This window comes from Oryctolagus cuniculus, chromosome 2 (assembly GCF_051225735.1).
Source record: "Oryctolagus cuniculus isolate XC-2025 breed Fujian yellow rabbit chromosome 2, ASM5122573v1, whole genome shotgun sequence".
NCBI classification, from domain to species: Eukaryota; Metazoa; Chordata; class Mammalia; order Lagomorpha; family Leporidae; genus Oryctolagus; species Oryctolagus cuniculus.
The window spans coordinates 204,601,291-204,624,129 of NC_142868.1; the positions used below are offsets into that span (position 1 = coordinate 204,601,291).

Consider the following 22,839-nt stretch of genomic DNA (forward strand, 5'->3'; position numbering starts at 1 on the left):
AGACAGATGATAGATATAGAAAGATAGAGGCGATAGAGATAGGTGCTAGATATGCAGATACAGATACAACATATAAATAGATGATATATATACATGACAGCTAAATAATAGGTAGATAGTATAGATCAAGATAGAAAGATAGGATAAAATATTGTGTAGTTCCTAACTACAAATTAAAGTGTTAATAATTAATTACATTTAAAATCTTCTTTACCTTGTTTAAAGCTTAAGATGAAAAATAAATAGTTCGTTTAAAAGAAATTCTAGGTCGGATCTGTGCCTCAGTGGGTTAAGCCATTGCCTGCAGCTCTGGCATCCAATATGGGCACCAGTTCCAATCCAGCTCCCTGCTAATGCACTTGGGAAAGCAGTGGAGGATGGCCTAAGTGCTTGGGTCCCTGCACCCATGTGGGAGACCCAGAAGCTTCTGGCTTTGGCCTGGCCTAGCCCCCACCATTGTGGCCATTTGGGGAGTGAACCAGTGGTTGGAAGACCACTCTGTCTCCCCATCTCTTTCTGTAACTCTACCTTTCAAATAAACCAAAGAAATCTTAAAAAAGAAGTTCCGGGGGCTGGTGCTTGGCCCAGTGGCTAAGACACCTGTTAGACATCATCTCACACCAGAGTGACTGTGTTCAGTTCCAGTGCCTGACTCCAGCTTCCTGCACATGCTGACCCTGGGAGGCAGTGGCAACAGCACACGTAGCAGTGTTCCCGCCACCCGCACATGAGAGACCTGGGCTGAGTTCCCAGCTCCCCGCTTCAGCCTGGCCTGGGCCCAGCCAATGAGGGTGTTTGAGGGGTGAGCTGTGGATGGGAGCTCTGTCTGTCTATCTGGCTCTGTGACTGAAATTAATTTTAAAAATGTAAAATTTCTTATATGAGTTCGTATTCTTCCCTTTAGGAATTTTATCTGTAAATTATGGTTCCTCCTATAGACTATTTTACTGTAGTTTAAAAAACATACAATAGGTATATGTTTTCTGATCTATGAAAATGTTTGCATCACACCAATTCCAACAGTTTGAAATTCTATGACTTTTTTTTTTTTTTTTTTTTGACAGGCAGAGTGGATAGTGAGAGAGAGAGAGACAGAAAGGTCTTCCTTTGCCGTTGCTTCAACCTCCAATGGCCGCCGCGGCCTGTGCGCTGGGGCCGGTGCACCGTGCTGATCCGAAGGCAGGAGCCAGGTACTTATCCTGGTCTCCCATGGGGTGCAGGGCCCAAGGACTTGGGCCATCCTCCACTGCACTCCCTGGCCACAGCAGAGAGCTGGCCTGGAAGAGGGGCAGCCGGGAAAGAATCCAGCGCCCCGACCGGGACTAGAATTAGGTGTGCCGGCACCGCTAGGTAGAGGATTAGCCTATCGAGCCGCGGCGCCGGCCAATTCTATGACTTTTATAAGCTTCTTCAGCAGTGTAGCTGCATGCTGGTTAACTCCAACAGTTCCACTGTGGCTTCAGAGATCCTTTGTGTCATCTGTTCCTAGGTCCCTGGAGACCCCCGTGAGGCATCCCGTGGGTGCCTTCAGAAGCACCCCAGGAGAGGGGCTTGAGCCCCAAGCTCTGTGCTGTGCAGGGCAGGTCCTAACCCAGCCTCTGCAAGTGCAAGCTGAGGCAAGATGCCCTTCTGTTCCTGTGGCTTTCTGACTGTCACAAAACAGACTGGGACCCTCGAGGGGTCACTGTGTTTCAAGAGTTGTGCAAGAGCGGTTTGCACACAGCCGGCATTGTGCTCCTGCTGGGGACTTCCTGGCAGCACCTGGGGTGGCAGCCGGATGGGGACGGGTCTACAGCCCCAGGCTGCTCTGACCTCAGCAGCCCAGACACGCCCGTCTGAGAGGTTTTGTTTTCATTTCACAAAGGACCCTACCTATGCTGCCAAATCTGATCAGGACCAGACTTCTCCTGGTGCAGCACCACAGCCCAGGGGCCCGGCCCAGGCAGAGGAGGGGGCGCTGAGCGGTGACGCGGCGGCAGCAACCGGATTCAAAACCACGTTGCCTATTTGTCCCTTCCACTGGCCACTTATTCAGAAGCTGCTCCTTGGACGTCTGCGGCGCGCAAGGGGTGTCGGGAGGCAATTAGGCGAAGCCTGTCTCACGTGTGTTTCAGGAAAACCCCTCAGCAAGTCCTCTGCTCCAGCTCACGCCAACAGAGGCTGCGTGATTCCCGGCTAGCAGGGCAGCCTGCTGTTCCCGCTCCGTGTCTGGCTGACCCCCACGTCCGGTGGTGGCTGCGGGGTTCAGGCAGCATGAGGTCCGCACAGGGGAGACCCCGTCTCAGACGCCGCGGGCCGTGGAGACCCACAGAGAAGAAGATGTGAGATCTCCCGACGCGCGGTCAGTGCTAATCACTTTTATATTGAAAACGTCTGGGTTAGTTTTACTGCTGTTCCACCTGCAAGGCAAGCACGGTTTTGTGCGAAATAATTGAATTCGGAACTGACTGCTTTGGAACAGCTTATGCGGACACGCGCATGACGACAAGTCTGGGAGGCAGGCGCTGGCTGTGCCCGCAGCACAGGGCTGAGGGAGAGCCCTGGGCTCAGGCCGCGACGGCCCTCAGGAAACAGCGCATCCCGGAGGCCTCCAGCCCATGATCCAGGGACAGGGGAGGATGGGTAGAAGAGACAAAGGCCCTGACTCTCGCCCCAGTGGGCTGAGGGCCCCTCCCAGCCTCGAAATGCCGCCGGCACTGCCCAGTGACCTCCAAGGTGCCCCCGGCCCAGTCCCTTGGGGGGCAGCCGATCTTGAACAGGTGGCATTTGTTCCCTCTCCAGGAAGCCACAGAAGTGCACCATGAAAATCCACAGGACTTGCTCACTCACATGGTCCACTTTCATATGACCCCTTGGGCACGGCACTTACATGGGGCGTGCGCATGTGGTGCTAGTGTCCCGGCTCTGGAATGTTCTGGGGGGATAAGAAACACACACACACACAGTTTCCTTTCCTTTCCCAGTGTGTGTGCGCTCACAGTGGAAGTCGCTTGTGTCGCCCTTCAGTTGCCAGAGCAGATGAGTCGTGGAAGGTCGGGCGAGGTCCCTTACAAGAAGCTGACTGCCTGGCGCCTTCTGTTGAACTCCAGCAGTTAGTTAGTTGAAGCTAAATATCCCTTAAGTCTCACCTCGCTTCTACAGTGCACGTGTTTGGTGAAGAGGGGGATTCAGGAGAGAACAGACCTGTTCCTCACTCCGTTGACAAACATCGGTGGGGGTATTCTGGAAAGCACCAGTGCTGGCCACAGGTGTGACCACACAGGCCCGTGTCCCTCCGTGGACTCAGTCCTGTGGACGAGGAGGCTGGTGGAGGGGGCAAGCACAGCGGGTAACCAGGAGGCCCGGCATCGTTGCTGCCACCCAGCTTGGACATGATGATCACACGGTGTGGTCGCTGGTGTGCTGCACGCTGGATTGGACCAGGCAGGGTCAGGGTCTCCGAACCTTCCACGAAGCAGGGGGCCACGGGAGAGCCTTCAGATCCGGGGTCCACGGAATGGGGATTTCCAGAGTGAGGGAAGTATGTGGGCAGGAGAAGGGAGGAACACAGCAGCATCACAGGTGGAGGCCGCCGTGCTGGGGGCATGGACAGCGGGTCCTGGGCAGGGAGGTGTGGATGGTGAAAGGTGTGTGGCAAGGCCTGGACATGGAGGCCTGGGAGGTGAGGTGTGGACGGTGTGGTGTGGACAGTGTGGTGTGGACAGGGAGGCCGTATGGACAGCAGACTTGGCTCCAACAGGGTCTGAGAGGCACTGGGGAAGAAAGGGAACTCTTGCTTCTGTCGGGGTTCTATGGAGGGTGCCAGGTGGGGAGTGACAAGGTTGAGTCCTGTGGCGAATGACCCTTCAAGCCTGTAGGTAAATCGGGTCTCAGGCGCACCCTTGGAGTCAGGAAGGCCAGCACCTCGCAGCTGTCATGAGGTCCTGTCCGGCGGTGGAGGAGAGGGTGGGTCTGAGACTCACTTCAGCAGGACACTGAAGGACGGGATGTGGGCCAGGAAAGGGGGGAAGTCAGGGGAAACCACATTACATTTTTGAGCACTTGATGCAGGCACAGAAGGGAAGATTCTAGAAGATCCCTGGACAGAGCATGCAAAGGGGCCCCCGTCACCCACTGAACCAGTTGAGCAGAGTTGACCCTAAGTGGGTGGTCTGAGCTCTGGGGAGGGAGGTAAGATGGTGCTGACCCCCAGCCCCTCCTCCACTGCCCCCCGGAGCTGCCCCTGGCCTTGGAGCCTGCCAGTGTGCCTGCCCTCCCCCACGGAGTTCCAGACAAGGCCACGTTTGGGATTTGCTGTTCTGCAGTTACCGGGGCCTTGACAAGGTGCTCCGTCTCCCTAGTCGCCCACCGCCCTTTGGCACTCACTGTAAAAACCCAAACTTTATTAATACTCTGCAGTGCTGGGAAACCCCAATTTCCCCTATACGCTGTTGTTTTGTACAATTACAGTTCTATTTGGTCTGCTATTTAGGATTTGTGATGATAATATGTAAAGACACCAAATGAAATGAAAAAGTAAACAGATAAAGCTAATTATTAAAGAGGATGACGGGATTTGCCACCTAAACCCCGGAACTGCTCACTTCCCCTCAGGCCTTGGCCAGTCGGAGGAGCCCAGACTGACGGGGTTCCGGCTGCAGGTCAGCCGCGGGGAAGGCTGGGCTGGGGAGAGGCTGTGGAAGGCATCTCGGGAGCCGCTAGGTCCCCCCCCCCCGCCTGCTGCGGGAGCTGAGGCAGGTCGAGGGCAGCTGTGGTCAGGGGCCGGGGAAGGCTGCCCCTGCCAGCTGGTGCAGCAGGGCGAGCCCCTCCCACGCCCTGGCAGCTTCCTCTGGGCTCTTTCTTTGGGGCCGTGAGTGTTGCGGGAGAGAAACTGCGGCCTTTGTGGTCTGATGAAAGTGTCCCTCATGGCATGTGCAGCAGACGCTGGCTTCACAGCTGCCCACAGCCTCAGGTTCCTCACCGGAGGGAGGGAAGTGGCTCCAGGTTACAACTGCCCAAAAGCTCCGTGACACCCACAGAACCAGCATTGCGGGCCCCAGAACTCAGGGAGCCCAGAAGTCCCTCTAGGTGGGTTCGGGGCACTCAGGAACGCGCCACAGTTGGGGGCCCCGGAGGGTGAGGGTCGTGGCCTCTAATGGAGCGCCTGGTCACCTCCTCGGGCGTTCTGCAGGAGCAGGCTGCTCGCGGTCCAGGGCGCCTGGGAACGCCGGGCTGTCGGAGGCGGTGCCGAGCAGTCCCGTGATGTCCGCAGCTTCTGTTTCCTGTGCACAGCAGGCCGGGGCTGAAGTGAGTCAGGGAGGACAGCGGCGCCGCGCCGACGCGTTGCTCAGCAACAGCCACGCTCCTTTCCTGCTGGCTTTCTTCTTTCTGATTGGCTTTCTACATCTGAAGGGTTACTCAGACCACCAGTGACCTTGAATTTCAATGTGTGAGTTGGCAGCAACTTGAGGATGAAGTCTCAGAGGTGCCCCTGCCCCGGTACCCCCTGAGTGAGTGCCGTCTTGCCATCACCCGCGACTGACGCATTTCGAGTTTCTGTGTAAGGGAATCAAACACAGCGCAAGATCTCTCTTATTGCACAACACTGTTAGAGAATCCCAAGAACCTCCCCTCCACCTTATTTCTAGTCTGGTTTTATCTGGAAAGAGCGGCAGCGGAGCTCACTCTTGGGGGCTGGCTGTTCACAGTGCCGTGGATGCAACCCCAGATCTAACAACGGGGGAATTCGGGAGGGAGTAGACTCTGTTCTCCCTTTAGTCACAGCTGCTGTGTGAGTTTCTCAGATGGCAGGGACGAGTAGAGCCCCGATGCTGAGCTGAGACCTGGCCTCCCGTCCGTCCCCCTGTGAGTTTGGAGCGTCCCCACCTGCGCCGAGGACACCGGGAAGAGGGCGCAGCTCGTTCAGGGCCAGGCCGAGGTGCTGTGGCTGATGCTCGTCAGGACGGGCTGAGTCAGAAGCAGCCTCTCCGCCCCCTGCAGAGTGTCTGGGTGGCAAAGTCACGGCCGCGTGGGACCGCCGACTTCTCCCCACAAAACAAGCCAGCCCTGTGACATCCCTTTGAAGTCAAGCAGATGGCCTTCTGCTCGCCTGGACCACTGCCCTCCGTTTTGAAATGAGGAATGGTCTCTGAAATCTTCCTCAACTTTGACAATAAGAGGCTCCCGCGATCTCTTCCTGGTGTGGACTGGCCGCTCCTGCGTGTGGAGTGCATGTGAACGGGCTCCAGACAAACACCGCAGACAGGCACTGGTGTCTGTGCCGCGCCTGCGGCACACGCTGCCCAGTGTGCACGGCTGTCTCAGTGGAGGTGGAGCTGTGGCAGGGGCCACGTCAGGGAAATGGTGGTCTCCTAGGCCTGTGGCCTTAGGACCAAGCTGCCCATGCCTGAGACATCTGGCGGGGGTGGGTGGGGGGCTGTGCGGGACCCAGGGCCTTGCTTCACTTCCTGGAGGGGCCGCACGTCCGTGATGCTGCCTTCCCAGAGTGCCGGGGTGCCAAGAGAAAGCTCAGCTCCTGCTTGCCCCTGGAACGATTTTGTTCTCTTTTCTCAGCTGTTGAGCTGTTCTGCTATAGTTGCAGTGAGAGGCTGGGGCCTGGGGACGCCCCATCCCTCCCGTCGCGTGGGGAGTGTGTGGAGCCTGACACGGGGAAGGTTCTCTGGTGGGAACCGAGACTCCTGCACACAGTGCTGAGTGACCTCTGGCAGACAGGGTTTATCTGCCCGACGGCACAGGCTGGAGAGGGGATGACATCCCGGCCTGTGTGTGTGTTGTGTCACCCTGCTCCATGCTCTTCCCTGGCGACCCTTCCACCTCCGTCACAGAGGAACGGGAGAGGGTCTCTGTCTCGCCTCCTGTGCACGCTGAGGGGGGCTCTGGCCACCCACATGCAGCCCCTCTTCACGGCCTTGTCAGGCGACACAGGAGTGGCTCGGCGCTTCCCCAGCACAGAACCTGCAGCCTGGGGGATGGGAGGCTGCTACCACCCCACCAGGATTCTGTGGACCAGAGACTGGGGCGGGGGTGGGGGTGCTCGGCCAGACAGGTGCAATATGCAGGGCTCACCTGCTCTGCAGCCAAAGTAATTTATTTAGTGCTTCCTGCATACCAGCTATGGACTTCTGAAAATGTTCTAGACTATTCCAACTAGGCATCTTCAGCCTCATGGTAGGGAGGGGAGCAATGAACAGGGAGAGAGATAACCTTGCCCATCCGCCATCATGTGTGTATGTGTGTGAGGTGTGTCTGTGTGTCTGCGTCTGTGTATGAGGTATGTGTGTCTGTGTGAGGTGTGTGTGACATTTGTCTGTCTGTGTATGTGTCAGTGTGTGAGGTGTGTGTGTGTGAGGTGCTGGGCCTGTGTGTGAGATGTGTTTGTGTTTGTGTGTGTGTCTGTGTGAGGTGTGTCTATGTGAGGTGTGTGTTTGTGAGGTGTGTGTGTATGTGTGTGTCTGTATGTGAGGTGTGTGTTTGTGAGGTGTGTGTGTATGTGTGTGTCTGTGTGAGGTGTGTCTGTATGTGAGGTGTGTGTGTGTGAGGTGTGTGTGTATGTGTGTGTGTGAGGTGTGTCTGTATGTGAGGTGTGTGTGAGTGTGTGTGTCTGTGTGTGTCTGTGTGAGGTGTGTTTGTATCTGTGTGTGTCTGTGTGAGGAGTGTATGTGTCTGTATGCGTATGAGGTATGTGTGTGAGGTGTGTCTGTATGTGAGGTGTGTATGCATGTGTGTGTCTGTGTGAGGTGTGTTTGTATCTGTGTGTGTCTGTGTGAGGAGTGTGTGTCTGTGTGAGTTGTGTCTGTATGTGAGGTGTGTGTGTATGTGTGTCTGTATGAGGTGTGTTTGTATCTGTGTGTGTCTGTGTGAAGAGTGTGTGTGTCTGTATGCGTATGAGGTGCATGTGTGTGAAGTGTGTGTGTATGTGTGTATCTGTGTATCTGTGTCTGTGTGAGGCGGCAGGGCCAGCAGTCAGATGCCAGCAGTTTGGCTGCACAGTGCCAGTCTCTAGGTGAACTGAAGGTAACAAGGTGATTTAATCAGGAGTCAGGAAGCACTGACAGGACCCTCACCAAGCACACAGCTAAGGGAGGAGGTCAGGGGTCACGATCTCACCACAGCACAGGGCTGAGGGGAGAGGTCAGGGGTCACTGTCTCACCACAGTACAGGGCTGAGGGGAGAGGTCAGAGGTCACAGTCTCACCACAGGACAGGGCTGAGGGAGAAGGTCAGGGGTCACGCTTTCACCACAGTATGGGGCTGAGGGAGGAGGTCAGGGGTCACGGTCTCACCACAGTATAGGGCTGAGGGGAGAGGTCAGGGGTCACCGTCTTACCACAGTACAGGGCTGAGGGAGAGGTCAGAGGTCACAGTCTCACCACAGGACAGGGCTGAGGGGAGAGGTCAGGGGTCACTGTCTCACCACAGCACAGGACTGAGGGGAGAGGTCAGGGGTCACAGTCTTACCACAGTACGGGGCTGAGGGAGAAGGTCAGGGGTCACGGTCTCACCACAGTATAGGGCTGAGGGGAGAGGTCAAGGGTCACTCTCCGTAGGCTCTGTCTGGGCTCTTGACAGCCTGCCCTCCCTCTCATGACACTTCCCACTGGGAGAGGCACTCACGGGAGAGCAGTTTCAAAGGCGGGTGGATCTTGTCACAGAACAAGGGCCACTTCAATGCGCACCCACAGAGCTAGAATCTCTCTGGTCAGACTCCAGCTCCGATATCATCGACTTGTAGGAAAAACAGCCAGCGTGGATTTCCTCTGAGTCTAGATGGAAGATGCTTTGAGCAACTGACATTCTTTGTTTTCTTCTGTAAACACAAATGCTTAACTTTGTGAGGACCAAAAGAAGATAGATGAGCAATTCATATTTTATGTTGAATAGAGCCGCTTTTGCTTTAAAATGCGTCTCTCTCTCTCTCTCTCTCCTTCTTTCCGGATTCTTTATGAATGCACAATTCAACAATTCCATTTTTCCGGAATGATGCCTGTACTCACTGCCTTCCCTGTGGTCAGCAGCCTCTGAACGTCAGCCCAGCTGACAACTCTCTGGGCTGCCCACCATTCCCTCAGATGCTGGACAACAGCCGATTGGGAATGTGCAGACGCCACGTCAGTTCAAGTCCTGGCTGCTCCTCTTCCTACCCAGCTCTCTTTTTATGGCCTGGGAAAGCAGTGGAGCATGGCCCCAGTGCTTGGGCCCCTGCACCCACGTGGGAGATCCAGAAGGAGCTCCTGGCTCCTGGCTTCGGATTGGCCCAGCTCCAGCCGTTGTGGCCATTTGGAGAGTGAACCAGCGGATGGAAGACCTTTCTCTCTGTCTCTCCCTCTCTCTGTTTGTAACTCCATCTCTTGAATAAATAAACAAAATCTTTAAAAAATCATTTCCCAATATAATGCCCTGTAGCGTTTACCCCATGTTTTCTTCTAGTAGTTTCAAAACTTCAAGTCTTATACGTGGGTCTTTAATCAATTTTGAGTTTTTTTTTTTTTTTTTTAACACATGAGAGGTAGGGGTCTGGTTTCATTGTTCTGCATCCATGTATCCACTTTTTCCAGCACCTTTTTAAGAAAAGACTACCTTTTTTCCTAAGGTGCCTTTTAGCGCCTTTGTGGAATGGTGGTTGGCTGTTACTTCTAAGGTCTTTAGTCTATTCTTTGTTTCAATGCCACAACCATGCAGTCTTACTATTGTAACTTTGTAAACTTTCCAAAATTCTGTTTTCCCCTGAGCATATTAATTTTTTCATGCATTTAGTCTCTACATTTCTAAATTTGTAGGTGACAAGAAAGTTTGCTGAACCATGGGTTGTGTCTCTGCAGCAGATGGCCCTCGGCTTTTCCTGCAGCCGATGACAGGAGTCGCACCTTCACCAAGAACCCAGCCTGCTCAGAGACCATCTCCCAGGGGCTAGACTGGGGTGTGTGGAGCAGCTCTGGCCTGCAGGCTCTCATGTCTGACTCCTGTGCAACATGGTAAGTGTCTGTTACTAGTAATGTACCCTCAAAGCGCATCTTCAAGAGATAAGTTTAATCGGCTGGAGGAGCCCCACAAAGGTCAGGCCCCTTGTCAGAACTTCACAGATGAACTGTTAACAGAAGCACGTGACCAAAATCAACCACATGTGAGAAATGTGATCAGCAGGAAGCAGAGGAAACTAAAGCATGGCACATTTTACAATTTTTTAAAAGATTTATTTATTTATTTATTTATTTATTTATTTAAAAGTCAGGAGAGAGAGAGGGAGGAGAGAGAAAAACCATGAGAGAGCGCTCTTCCAACTACTGGTTCACTCCCCAGATGGCCACAAAGGCTAGAACTGAGCCTGGCCAAAGCCAGGAGCCAGGAGCTTCATTCAGATCTTCCACGTGGATTCAGGGGCCCAAATACTAGGTCTGTCTTCTGCTGCTTTCCCAGGCCATTGGCAGGAAGCTGGATGGGAAGTGGAGCAGCCAGGACACAAATCAGCACCCATATGGGATGTTGGCATCATAGGCGTCAGCTTTACCCACCACACCATGTCGCCAGTATTTAAAGATACCTTTAAAAAAAGATTTTATTTGTTTATTTGAGAGGCAGAGTTACAGACAGAGGAAGGAAGAGACAGAGAGAAAGGTCTTCCATCCGCTGGTTCACTATCCAAATGGCTGCAACGTCTGGAGCTGGCCAATCCAAAGCCAGGGGTCAGGAGCTTCTTCTGGGTCCCCCATGTGGGTGCAGTGCCCCAAGCACTTGGGCCATCTTCTAGTGCTTTCCCAGGCCATAGCAGAGAGCTGGGTTGGAAGTGGAGCAGGTGGGACTCAAACCGACGCCCATATGGAATGCCAGAGCCACAGGCAGAGGCTTAGCTCACTATGCCACAGTGCCAGCCCCTAAAGATACATTTAATTTGGCACTTTTGTTGCATATGTGACTTTTTCTTAGTGGCTACTTCTTTTTTAGTAATAAAACAGGGCACTAAATACTGTTGACTTACGTTCAAACCTCAGATTATATAAATTGGTGGAGGCAAGAAGGACAAAAATGAATTTCTAGAAGTGTAAAGGTGACAACTATAGGTCGGTCATGGCCTCTTTTCGCTATTACTCTGCTTTCTTTGCTGGGTCTCACGCCCCATCGCTCTTGCTCTGAGCAAACACTCAGCTTTGCCTCCTGCTCTGCTCCCTGGTCTCCCAGCTCCCCTCTCTTCCCTGTCTCCTTCCCGGGGCTACACACAGCAGGCCTTGCTGTTGCTTGAGCCCGTGTCTTTACTTCCAGTTCTGTGGAGAGCGGCAGGCTACAGAGTCCACGTGGCTCCTGGTCAGTGCTTCGTGCAGCCGGGCCTGTGTCTGTCTTTGCTTCAAGCACGTGGAGACGGGTAACTAGGTACACACCGGCTTAGGAGCCTCCCACGCGTAAGGCTTGGCTTTTTGGTCCCTCTGAAATGCCTCCAGTGATACTGTTGGAGTTTAATCATCTTTTTGTGGAACCTGCCTGGCAGGGCCTCCCTCTGCCCGTTGCCTTCCGAGTCTAAGGCATGTCTCTAGGTAGAAGACAATTACAGTTAACAGAAGCAACCTTTGCCATTTATTCAGCACATTTGGCACGTTTAGGCTCACTGAAATCCTAGCCCTTGCTGTCTGCTCTTGCGTCTCCTGCTTGCCCGAGTGCTCATTCTCACCCGTGCTGCCCCTCTGTGAGTCGTGAGATCTTGCTTTTCCACTCTGCACTCATAGCGTTTAATCCCGAGGTACTGCGACTGGCCTTGCCGTGGCAGCCTCCTCCCGCGTTGCTGTCTCCCCTGGACGAGCAGATGGCTGTGCCCAGCCGTGCCGTGGCTGCTGGGCCCCTTCTTCCCCTCACATGTGTGTGATGCCCCTCTCCCTTGCAGATGATGTCCCCTGTGCTGACCCACGAGTGGACGGCCTCTGCGCACTTCCAGCTGCTGTCTGGCAATGTGGTCTCACTCCCTGTAGGATCTTCTTTCTTAAGCGTTGTTCATGATGAACTCAGTTTTTGTTGGAAATCTATTTCTGCCTCACTTAACTTTTTTAAGCTTTTTACTATGGAGAAGCTGCAGCTTTCTCGAATGTAAAGCAAACACTGCCACAAACTCACGCCCCCAGCTTCAGCTGTCATGCACCTCCGGGATTGTGTCATTGGCACACGCTCTCCCCTTAGGCTTTCTTTGATCCAAATCCCAGACATTTTGTTATTTCAGCCATCAATCTTACAACGTGTGCTCTATGTGAGATGAATTATTTCCTAAAATGTGTAATCTGACAATATTATCACACCCTTAAACTTTGATTTTTTTAAATGTTTATTTATTTTGAAAGAGGTAGAAAGAGGAAGAGAGAAGGAGAGAGCGAGCTATCTTCCATCCCCTGGTTCTCACGCACACACACACACACACACACATTGCCAATGGCTGCAGCGGCCCAAACTGCACCAGGCTGAAGCCAGGAGCAATCTTGTTGTCTGAAGCAGAACCTAAGCCAGACCTGCGTGTGGCAGTGTGGTGCCCAGGCCTCTGCCGTGGCCCTTCCCGGAGCAGTGGGCTGGGGCTGGGCCTCCCTGGACGTCCTGCCACACATTTCTGCTTCCTGAGCCCCATAAAGCTCAGCTGGACCTGGAGGCCACCTGCGCCAGGCCAGACTCGGGTGCAGGGCACACGCCTGGCAATGGTTGAGGCCGGCTGGTGCGCAGCTACCTGCCTTCTGTTTGCTGCCTTTTGCGTTGCTGCTGTCGCTGCAGTGACACTACTGGGTAGAGGCCCTGTGAATCGCTTGGTGGCTGGGCCCAGGCTCAGAGCGCTGCCACCTCTACTCTGGAAAGTCACACCTCAGTGTGGTTTCTGTTTCTACTACAATGAGTAGACTTGAGCAGTTTTTCCTTGCTCTTCCTGGGAGCCATTTGTATTTCTTATTCTGTGAAGGTTTTTCTTCATTTTCAGACATTCGTTTAAGTCTTCATGTTTATGAACACTATCATCCATATTACTAGCCTTTGTTGGTAATAAGTTAATACCTTAGTCATTTTTCATTTTCTTTGTCCTTTGTATAGTGTTTTTGGCATTCTATAGTTTGTTAGTATTTTATTAATTAGATGTATTAATCATCTCTGCCATTATTTCTGGATTTTAATTTTTATTTAAAGAACAGTTCAACCGCATTTTCCTCAGTTATTTACATGGCCTTGTTATTTCAATGCGAACGTCTCTGATTGCTCTGGGATTTACCTTGTGACATGTGAGAGATGTCCGAGGCTCAGACTGAAGTCCCATGAGAAGTTGGGGATTTCTGTGTCTTCTCTAGGTGGCCAGACCCCCCAGGAGCCAGCCCTGTGCTGCTGTCCTTTATCTTATGTGTCGGCATCTGCTCCAGCCTCGAAGCAGATTACATTTGGCCTCGAAGGAAACTCACAACCAGCTTGTTGGAATTTTCTGGAACAGGAGTTCCAGTAGTGGGAGCCATGTGATTTATAAAGCCCTGTGGGGAGAAATTCCACCTTTGGGACATGAGCACTTTTAGTTAAAACACAAGAATGGGGTCAGCCTTATGGTGTAGCTGGTAAAGATGCCACCTGCGGCACCAGCATCCCATATGGGCGCCAGTTCGGTTCCTGATTGCTCCACTTCTGATCCAGTTCCCTGCTAAATGGCTTGGGGAAAGCAGTGGAGGATGGTATGTGTGCTTGGGCCTCTGCTACCCTTGTGGACAACCCAGAGGAAGCCCCTGGCTCCTGGCTCCAGGCTTTGGCCTGGCCCAGCCCCGGGTTGTTGCTGCCATGTGGGGAGTGGGCCATTTGCTGGAAGAAGATCTGTCTCCCCTCTCTCTGTATAACTCTGACTTTCAAATAAACAAATCAACCTTAAGAAAAGAAAGAATGCAGTGGCAGGGCTTCCCCTATCTTCCTTCTGTTCTTGAGTCTTCTCAGTGTTTTCTGTGGGGTTTGTGTATTTCCCAAGATGAAGTCACCTTTTTTTTTTTCTATCGTAAGTGAAGGATTCTCCATAATTAACTTTTTTTTTTAAAGATTCATTTATTTAATTGAAAGTCAAAGTTACACAGAGAGAGAAGAAGAAGCAGAGAGAGAGAGAGAGGTCTTCCATCTGCTGCTTCACTCCCCAGATGGCTACAATGGCTGGAGCTATGCCTATCCAAAGCCAGGAGCCAGGAGCTTCTTCTGGGTCTCCCACATGGGTGCAGGGGCCCAAGGACTTGGGCCATCCTCCACTGCTTTCCCAGGCCACAGTTGAGAGCTGGATCAGAAGTGGAACAGCCGGGACATGAACCTGTGCCTATATGGGATGCTGGCACAGCAGGTGGTGGTGGCTTTACCCACTACGCCACAGCGGGGCCTCAATAATTTTTTTTAATTATAGAAGCAATTGTGCTGTTTATTCCTTGGGACGATGCTTGAGGGTAGCAGGACAGCCGTCCTGGTCAGGGCTGCAGTGGGCAGTAGGCTCTCCAGGCTGTCGGACACAGGGGCCTGCTGCCCACCCTGGGCCACCTCGGGGACAAGGAGTCCATGCTACACCCTCAGGGTGGCCCTGCCTGACCTCAGTCCAAGCCGCCCGCGTCTGAGGCTCCCATTTCTGCGTCTGCGTTTTGGGAGACTCATTTCCCGTGCGGAGATGCGCCTGCAGCGCCTTCTGTAATTAGCTCTGAGAGCCCCTCGTTTCCACCGCGGGGACGCTGCAGACCACGCAGCTGCGTCTCTCTTGGCATCTTTCTAAGGGGTGGGGGTGGGCTGAATGCGCCGAGCCTCTGGCTTTCTCCACCCTGGGACTGCGGGTGGCAGAGAGCCCCCTTCCCCGGCGTTTGGTCCACCAGAGTCGGCCCGGGCCCAGGGTTGAGAAGGGCAGGCACCCCTTTTCTGGAGAGCGCAATGCCAAGCCGCCCTGAGGAGGGGCTGTGTCTCTGGCCCAGGGCACTACGTCGTTCCCCAACACATTCTCCAGCCTGCAGAGAGGCAAGGTCTGCCCTCTCAGGCACACGTGCAGTGGCTCAAGCAGCCGGCGGGGCTGGGCACGACGAGATCACACTAGGTAAGTCGTGCTCTGAGCTCCTTTGGGTCCGTGAGCTACCAAACGCGGATATCTCCATTTTGCGTAGAGCCTGTCTTTGACGTTGCTTCCAGTGAAACACAGCAGTTATTTTTAAATAGAACAGATGTTTCCAGATAAGCAGGGTCTTTCCAGAGTTGTGGCAGGGACATAAACGCTGCTGTCGGCAACCTGTCAGGACTGGTTCATCCCCTGTGAGCTTGCCTGGGTTGCATGGGAGGTGGAGGTCTCATCTCAGGTGCAGCAAGAGCCTCCGCAGTCTCTGCCCCTCTGCCATCCCCTGCAGAGGTAGGACATGTGGCCCTGGTGAACTTCAGCCTGTGTCCCCAAGAGGGCAGTTGACCGTGGAGTATGGTACCTGTTAGGGGAGGCAGCTGTCCGTTTTACTTTACTGGTGGCTCCAGTTTAAATATGTCCTTAACTTTCCACCTTTTTCTCTCTGGACAGCTACACAGATTCTTCTTAAAATTTTTCTGTGTCTGCTCGAGAGGCAGAGCCAGACCTGCTGATTCGCTCCTCAAATCCTGCAATAGCTGGCACTCGTCTGCACTGAATCTTGGAGCCAGGCCCTCAGTCCCGATTTCCCAGGTGAGTGGCAGGGCCCAGCTCCTTGAACCATCAGTGCTGCCTGCCAGAGTGCACATTAGCAGAACGCTGGAGTCAGGAGTGGAGCCGGGCATCTGGTAAGGGATCCATGCACTCTTACCTTAATTGTCAGGTCCAGTGCCTGCTTCATCAACACTTAAAATCCTGCAGAGTGAGTGACACCGTCCCAGGCCATGTGCAGTCAGTGGCCGAGCAGGGGATGGAGGCTGGCATTGGCTGCGGCACCCCTGCAGCTGAGAGAACTCCTGCCTGAGCCTGGATCTCCTGGCTGCAAGACCCATGTTGTGGATCTCCACTGGCTGTGCCACGACCAACCTGGTCCCACCAGATGCCGTCTGAGAATGGTTTTGCTGTCCTAAACTTGCCACAGGCCTGTGTCTCTCCATGTCCTGAACATGCCACGGGTCCTACGTCTCTATGTTCTGTGAAGTCAGCTTTGCTAATGCATGACTTCACACAGCAACGTCCTAAGACAACAAGATGGAACCTGTTTTCCCAAATAAGTATTAAAACATTCAAGAAATAAATAAAACAAAACAAAAATCGCCTACAGGGGAGTGACTGACTTTTTCTTATCTGGGCAATATTTTCAGTGATTTTGCAAGAAATCCACATTTGTCAAATGTGTTTTAAAATCCTATCTCTCTTTCTTTAAAGATTTATTTATATGAAAGTCAGAGTTACACAGAGAGAGGAGAGGCAGAGAGAGAGAGAGAGGGAGAGGTCTTCCATCCACTGGTTCACTCCCCAATTGACCGCAATGGCCAGAGCTACGCCGATCCGAAGCCAGGAGCCAGGAGCTTCTTCCAGGTCTCCCATGTGGGTGCAGGGGCCCAAGGACTTGAGTCATCTTCTGCTTTCCCAGGCCATAGTGGAGAGCTGGATTGGAAGTGGAGCAGCAGGGTCTTGAACCAGCGCCCATATGGGATGCCGGAACTGCAGGAGGTGGCTTTACCCACTATGCCACAGTGCCGGCCCCTAAAATCCCATTTCTTAACAAACCTGCATATGTTCCACAAGCAGACAGGACATGAGGAACTGAGGGGTGGCACAGGGGGTACGGGAGCCATAGGGGCAGATTCCCATTATGCACTTGGCCCTGTGAGCTCAGCATTAGCTTCTTGCCACCCTCCCCCCAAGGACTCAGGCTCGGCAGGTTCTGGGAAGAGCAGTCTTGGAGGGATATTTGTCTCACCGTGCCAGAGAGCAGAGCTTCTGTGCCCGGCACAGCAATGGTTCACAGACTCACCAGGACCCCCCAGGAAGAAGCCAGCCCAGCTCCTCTCATTGGCGTAAAGAGCTTCCCACAAGACCACGCGACACAGCACAAGCCCATGCATAATTCAAGGGAAAAGCCCCACTCCTGAGTACTATGCAAATGTCTGCCAGTTAAAACGACTCTTAAACCTTTCATCAAGTGCAGAATTTCTAAGTTTTCATGAGCGCAGGCCGAGACGCGCTTGACGAAGCACAGCCCGGACTGTGATTATTTCCAGAACCATGAACTCCAGATTTCTGGCACAGGGAGACTTTCTAAAAATATGAAGGGTGAGAGCAGGCCCTCTTCCCTGCTCGGGGCCTGAGTCCTACAGCCAGGGCCTCTCGTGCAGTGCATGGAGAGGGTGGGGAAGGGACAGGGCCGGGCCCAGTGGCACTGCTGCCCTTCTTCTCAATCAAACTGAGGAGTTGGAGGAGCCAGGGGGTTCTGGACCAGTGCTGTCTCTTGCCTCCCGGCCCCCTGAGTCAGCTTCTGACAGCAGCAGGCCAGGACACAGCAAGACGGGCACCCGTCATCCCCACGCAAGATGGGACGTGGATCCTCCCCCAGCCAGGCCTTGGCACGAGGGAGCCTGGCTGGCACCTTGACGGAAGAAGAAGCTGGAGCTGGCACTGGCCCACAGAGGCTGCTGGGCGGTAAGGGCCTGTCGTTAAGTAGCCATGGACAACTAACAACCAACAGTGCACAGCAGGGGCCAGGAGAGGCCAGCAGGACACATGGCTGAGCTCGGGGTAAGCAAACAGCAGCAGCAGCAAAGGAGAAACCACGAGGGTCAGACACACAGGGGTCGAGGCCGGAAGCTCTGCAGGACAGGGTAAAGGGAGAAACGAGAGTGGAGAGCAGCCAGTGGGGCCCGAAGGGAATGAGTGACTGGGCGTGGACAGAGAGGCTGCCGCGGCAGCTCACACCGCTGAGACCGCGTCCACCTGCAAGTTTATTTTGGAAAAAGGAGGGAGGAAGCCACAATAGATGCAAACATGAGTGCATAAGTAGAAGGGGTGGCAAAGGCAGCCGGCAGGCGGAGGGAGAGCTTGTGCCCAGATCACTGTGCAGAGAGCGCCTGTCACAGTGCCACCTCTCACCAGGGGCAGTCAGGAGCAGGGTCAGCCCAGACACAGCGCCAGAGAAACCAGCCAGCAGCACAGGGCGCATCTTGACATAGAGACGGTGTGTCCTGGCAGCCAGCCCACCATGAGGCCCAGCTACACTGGACAGCCTGGCTGTCTCCCAGAATCCCTGGGCCTAGCACAAATGCACACACGCAGAGCTCAACACCGGAGAGCAATGGCTCACACACCAGGCACAGGAGCCCTGAGGCTCCCTCTAGTGTTTGCAGTGTCCTCACCTCCATGGGGGTTCAGAGGTTCCTGAACTCGCAAACACCCAGCATGTCCAGAACAGACCATCATGACCCTGCAGAACCCCCCGTCTGGAGCATGCTATAAAGAGAAGGGGATTTGCCGAGGGCTCTGAAGTCGAAGACAAACTGAAGTGAACAGGTGGGGCAGGTGCAAGCCTGTCCCAGTGGGCTCAGACCGTGCAGGGCCACAGGGCACGTGGCTACCACGTGTCATCTGGAGAAGTTGCCAGCGGAGGGCGACGTGCAAGATGGCTGAGTTCAGGAGGTGCTGTCCCTTCCCTGTGTGTGTGTGTGTGTGTGTTTGTGTGTGTGCACGCGCTCCCCTAGGGTGTCATGGCTTCATTGTGGTCGCTCAACGAGGTTCTTTGCCAGCAAACAGAGGCCTCTGTCAGAGATCAGTGACCCAGCCATCTACGTTCAAGGTCAGTGTGTGACACCCTAGTCCTTTGGTTTACAGAACAGTGAGAACGACTGAACTTGGCCATGATAGCCTGAAGAGAGCGCTGGGCTGCTTGCTGGGAGGTGCTGACGAGGCTGGGAGAGAGCAGCCCTGGAGCAGCCAGCAATGCCTGCAGAGTGCCAGATCCCCTGTGACCTTAGGGGTCCCTGTGCAGCTGGGGGACCTGGCGGGCCTGGGCGAGGAGAGGGAGGCTCCTGGGGGGCACCTGGTGTTCCTGGGTGAGACACAGAGGCTTCCAGGCTCATTGGCTTACTGCTCTCTGGGGCGTGGAGTCAGGCCAGGGGGTCTGCACCGTGACGTGACGTCCCTGCCACAGTGGAAGCAGAGGCAGACAGGAAGGCCCTGTTAGCCCCACAGAGCCCTGTAGCCTGCTCCTCAGAGGAGGACCGTAGAGACTCCTGCACACTCAATTCTCTGAGGTCGAAACTGGTTGCCAAGATCAGAAGCGAGAGGCCTCAGGCGAGAGTGCGTGGCAAGCAGCTGTCCTCAGCGGTTGCTTTGCATTTGTCATTGCGCCTGCGTTAGAAGAAAACTACAGTCTCACAGCCAACAACACAGGCGCAGAAGCAGGGGAGTCAGCAGGCGAGGAAGACCGTGTTGCTCCCACCTCTGACTCACCGGGGCTCTTGTCTGGAGGCCACAGGAAGGGCCCAGGAGAGTCCTGGGACGGCGGACATCCCTCTGGTTCGTGACTTTTACCAGATGTGGGCAACCTCGACTTCTCTTTCTTGGCATCGTGGATTCGTGAGGGGAAGCTGGAGGCTTGGCCACCTCGGAATGCACCTGCTGTGATCTGCACCTCTCCCTGCCTCGGGCTGAGGGAGATCCAGGCTTGATGTTCTCCCAGGCTGCACCCTAGGAGATCCTAGCAGATCACAGCAGGTGCACCTCTAGGAGATCCCAGGACAGGGCTGAGCTCCGCCCTCCCCCTCCTCCCCAACCTGCCCTTCTTCCTCCTCCAGCCAACTTCCCTGGCGGGTCAGTCGGAGTCCTCTCCAGACAGTCACCAGCGAGGACGTGGGACAGACAGCTGATCAGCGCAGCCCTGGCATATTTCTGCTGTGCCAGCTGGGCTTGTGTGAATAACGGGGCCAGCTGTGCACAAACAATGTGTGCAAACAACGTGGCAATGACATAATGGCGTCAGGATGGATGTGGCACTGACGAGAGAGACAGAAATACCGCCTGCGTGGGGGAGCGTGCGCTCCTGCGGGTCCCCGTGGTACGTACAACCGCGCCGGATGTGGCTAGTTTCTGCACGTGGGACATTCACCCGGTCCCTGGGGTGAGGTTGGTGAGAACTGTGACTCCGCAGAAGTGAGTGGCGTTTCTGGCAGAGGCAGGGAGAGCGCAGAGCTGGGTGAGGGAAACTCAGGAGTCAGCCTGCAGGAGCTCGTGTGTGTGTGTGTGTGTGTGTGTACGCCCAGAGTGGGCAGCCCTCTCTCACTCAGGAGGAATAGGACAGCAGCAGTGTTCTGCTGCATGGAGCTGCCTGCACGGAAATCGCCAGCACTCCCCAGTCTCAGCTCTGCTGGCTGAGACCAGTTATGATGGCGCTTTGTAGAGACAAAGCATAGGGTGCTGGGAGTCTTGCATCAGAAACACCGGACACAAGGCTGGGCACCCGAGCAGAAGAGCCCAGAACCCCTGGACAGATGGTGTTTCACAGCCGGTGGCACTGACATTGCCCCACCCCACTCCTGTGTTCACGCTCACTCAGAGCCGGGGCCGGCACCAGCTGGGCTCAGAAGTCAGGGAGATGCCACTGTCCCTCCACTGGTGACCGAGCTCGCTAAGGAGCTCAGGGCTTCTGGGGCTCAGTGAGGAAGCTAGAATATTCTAGGTTCTACCCATTCTAGGTTCTCTGTCTCTTGCGGAGCCTTCTGCCCTCCCTGGGCCACTCCTCGGTCACTGAGCACGTGGACACACTTGTGAGCAACTCAGGCAAGTCTGCTGTGTGCAGAGCAGTGCTGGGCCCGTGACCCAGGACCCCAGTGCAGACCGTGCTTGGCCACCCCCGGGGCAGCGGGCAGGGCGGCCCGGCCCTCCCTGGCTGGTTCACCCTAGGAGAACTTGGGAGCTGCAGAGACTGCTGATTCACAGCCCAGCCTCGAGGTCGCAGCCCAGTGAAGCATGCGGCCATTTGCATGATGTAAATGGATCCTTTTCTCACGTGGGCCCAGTGGCCTCAGACGGAAGAAAGTGTACCTGTTTTTCTTGCCAAAGATGAGCAGGGCTCCATTCTCCAAACTTCAGCATTTCTTCCTAAGGCCACTGTGGGAGCCGCTTCGCTGAATCACGGTTCCCAGCTGACTCTGTGGGGGAAGCCTGCACTGGGCAGCCATAGACCGAGACCCAGAGGGCCCCCGGAGCCCGAGCCTCCTGCCGTGGCCTGCAGGCCTCTCAGCTGGGAAACAGCCACATCACGTGGTGGCACGGTTTTCCCAGCCCCTCTTCTGGTCTACATCGTTACTCTGCTTTATAAGAAATGGACGGCTTGTTTTCCAGAGATTTCCCGACACGGCCACCCCAGGAGCCCCATGGAGCCTTCCAGGTGGGCGTGGCCAGCGCTGTGGTCTCCCTGACTTCAGACAGGTTCTTGGTAACCCTGAGGGCTTCCCGGCAGGAGAGACCCACTCGCGGGCCTCTTCCCTCGCTGCTCCCCCTGCGGCTCTGTTTTGCGAGGTCCCAAGGGGCACTCTGAGGCTTGTGGTCGCCCAGGGACCAGCCAGGGCCACACCTGCATCAACTCCTAGCCCCAGCTCTGAAGTCTTCCCACCTTCCCTCTGCCCCGACACCTGCTGTGGAGACTTCACCCGACACAGCATGCTGAGGACACGCGAACAGGGCTCCCCGCACCCCCTGCCCGCAGTGGGCTTCCGTGCACGGGGCCTCATCAGCTTCAAACTTCCCCTCAGAGGTGGCCCTGTAGCTGCTCGCTGTCTGTGGCAGCGGCACAGGGCAGAGCTGTGCCACCTCCTTGAGGCAGGCGAAGCAGCCAAGTCCTGGGTTGCAGAGGTGTGAGGGCCTCCTGCTTCCCACACGCAGGCCACGCTGGACTCACAGCTCGGGGACCCACCTGGTGCCTACCTGAGGTGCTGCGGATGCCCAGTGCATACGACGAAGATGCTTCTCCCTCTTTCAGCTGCTTGTTTGACAGGTGAACTCTGAGTGCTAAGCAGACACCAGGACAAAGGATCAGAGTGACCTCAGGTGAGATAAAAATGGTGGCCAGCACCGCGGCTCAATAGGCTAATCCTCCGCCTGCAGTGCCAGCACACTAGGTTCTAGTCCTGGTCGGGCCCCATATCTGCCCTGGCCCTGCATCCTGTGTCTGAGAAGTGGCTCATTGGTTGCCATGGCAACCCCCAGTGACACCACATCCCATCGCCTGGACATCTTTTTTTTTTATTTAATTAATTTATTTGAAAGGCAGAACTACAGAGAGGCAGAGGCAGAGAGACAGGGAGAGGTCTTCCATTCACTGGTTCATTCTCCAAATGGTTGCAACATCTGGAGCTGGGCTGATCTGAAGCCAAGAGCTTCTTCAGGGTCTCCCACCTGGGTACAGGGGCCCAAGCACTTGGGCTGTCTTCTACTGCTTTCCCAGACCATAAGCAGAGAGCTGGATCAGAAGAGGAGCAGCTGGGACATGAAATGGCACCCATATGCGATGCCAGCACTGCAGGCGGTTCTGCCTGCTACACCACAGCACCAGACCCCTCACTGGGACATGTTAAGGCACAGACTTTGCAAGGGGGCCATTCAGACTGAAAGCCAGGCCTGGGCTCTAACTTGTGCTCGGGGCCCAGGGACACAGGGAAGGCTGTGTGCTGAGAGACAAGTGACAAAGCAGCCACTATCAGGGAGCCCGGAACTTAGTCCCAGAGGCTGTAGAGGCAGAGAAAGGCCACGCTCAGGGCCTTGGCCACCCACTGCTGGTTTTCTTCCCTTCCTCTTCTGGCTGAACCCACCTGCAGAGGATTCTGTTTCAATAACAAACACCCGTTGGAGCAGCGCTGGAGTTGCTACTGTCAGGGGCTTTGTTTGTAAGCTGCTGGGCCCAGCAGAGGTCAGCTGCTGTT

General features: G+C 54.8%; 1 long non-coding RNA gene across 3 annotated transcripts; it reads left to right on the forward strand.

Moving 5' to 3' along the window:
- Positions 1-2,202: 2,202 nt before the first annotated feature.
- LOC149128225 (uncharacterized) lies at positions 2,203-16,156 on the forward strand. Of its 3 annotated transcripts, none has more exons than XR_016229706.1 (4): positions 2,203-2,341; positions 9,819-9,971; positions 15,497-15,637; positions 15,768-16,156. It is a non-coding gene; the product is annotated as an uncharacterized LOC149128225 (long non-coding RNA). The 3 variants fall into 3 exon arrangements; XR_016229707.1 differs by having other exon boundaries at positions 9,822-9,971; XR_016229705.1 differs by having other exon boundaries at positions 2,204-2,341; positions 9,777-9,971.
- The last annotated feature ends 6,683 nt before the right edge of the window (positions 16,157-22,839 follow it).